Raw genomic sequence first — 1,880 nt, forward strand, 5'->3', positions numbered from 1 at the left:
TGCACAAGATGGCCGCCCCCATGTGGTCACAAGATGGCCGCCACAAGATGGCCGGCAGAGGATGACAGTTGTGGGCAACCAGGCCTATAGGGGAGGGCAGTTGGGGGAGACCAGGCCTATAGGGGAGGGCAGTTGGGGGCAACTGGGCCTGCAGAGGAGGGCAGTTGGGGGCAACTGGGCCAGCAGGGGAGGGCAGTTAGGGGTGACCGGGCCAGCAGGGGAGGGCAGTTAGGGGTGACCGGGCCAGCAGGGGAGGGCAGTTAGGGGTGACCGGGCCAGCAGGGGAGGGCAGTTAGGGGTGACCGGGCCAGCAGGGGAGGGCAGTTGGGGGCGATCAGGCCGGCAGGAAAATGGTTAGGGGGTGATCATGCTGGCAGGCAGAACCGGTTAGGGGCAATCAGGCAGGCAGGCAGGCAAGCAGTTGGGAGCCAGTAGTCCTGGATTGTGAGTTGGATGTCTGACTGATGGTTTAGGCCCGGCAGTCAGACATCCCCCAAGGGGTCCCAGATAGGAGAGGGTGCAGGCTGGGCTGAGGGACACCTGCCCCCAGTGCACGAATTTCGTGCACCAGGCCTCTAGTTCTAATATAATAAAGGCAAGAGTTAACTTCTAGTGAGTACTTGTTATAGACATGAAATGTTTCTTTTAACCCCCAAGAGGTAGGGATGCTCTTACTATACCCATTTCCTGGGAAAATTGTAGACAGGGGACAAGACTAAAAAGGGTATAATATGTAGCCCAAGCCACCCAGTTTTTAAGTGACATAGCTGGGATTGGAGCCTAGGTGGTCTAAGGCACCTGAGAGACACAGTGCCAGAACATGTGGTTGGAAGAGTTTGCCTTATTGGTCATCTTAAATGAACAGTTTCTCTTATTCTTTTGTAATTTCAACCCTCATTTTGTAACGTGTTACCCATATTGCCAGAAGCTCTTTGGGAGGATATTTTCTATTTTTGTAATGAATTGCATTGATTTTTTTTATTATGCAAAGGGAATAGCTACTTTAAATTTCAGTTCTTCAAAGTGCAATTGAGAATCTTTAAGTGAGACTTGATCATAATCCAGCTGTTTCAGAGAACCCTAGAGAGAGAAAAAAAAGAATGTCCCCCCTCTTTATTTAATAATTCCACAATTGTACATTCCTGTAGTTTCATAGATAAGCACATTTCTTGGAGCAGGCAGAGGACTTATATTTACCCATTTTTTATCTACTACTTATACTGGTGGACTGATTGCTCACAGTCTTATGGCTAGGTAATAGCTGAACTGGGATTAAAATCCAGGCTTTCTAATTTCTGATCTTGGCATCAGGAAGAGAAGGAGAAAATAAAATTATTTTTCTATTTCTTCCTCTCCAAGTAAACGTGGGCATTAAGAACTTAAATAGTTATCATTTGTTGGATGCTTACTTTGTATCTGGAATTTGTTATGTGTCATGCCAATTGATTGTTAAAATAAATATTTGATGAGGTTCTGGTGTACATGATTTTTTCTACTGCTAAAGATCATATATTTTCTTCCTTTTCTTTAATCTATTTGGAAGGAGCAATAAGATATAACATTTTAGTGAAAAGTACAAGACCCATATTAGAATACTTAAAATATGCCCAGCCCTGGCTGGGTGGTTCAGTTGGTTGGAGCTTTGTCCCATACACCAAAAGGTTGCGGGTTCATTTCCCGGTTAGGGCACATACCTAATTTACAGGTTTGATCCCTGGTCAGGGCGAGTACAGGAGGCAACAGATGCAATAGATGGATGTTTCTCTCTCACATTGATGTTTCTCTCGTTCTTCTTTTTCTCCTCCTCCTCCTCCTCCTCCTCCTCCTCCTCCTCCTCCTCCTCCTTCTTTTCTTTTCTTTTCTTTTCTTTTCTTTTCTTT

General features: G+C 45.6%; 1 protein-coding gene across 1 annotated transcript in view; it reads left to right on the forward strand.

Annotated features, from left to right (window-relative positions):
- The window catches only part of LOC102244245 (cytochrome b-245 heavy chain), a 39,225-nt gene that overhangs the window by 20,531 nt on the left and 16,814 nt on the right, over nucleotides 1–1,880 (forward strand). The window lies entirely within an intron of this gene.

The sequence above is a fragment of the Myotis brandtii genome, unplaced genomic scaffold (genome assembly GCF_000412655.1).
Source record: "Myotis brandtii unplaced genomic scaffold, ASM41265v1 scaffold404, whole genome shotgun sequence".
Lineage (NCBI taxonomy): Eukaryota > Metazoa > Chordata > Mammalia > Chiroptera > Vespertilionidae > Myotis > Myotis brandtii.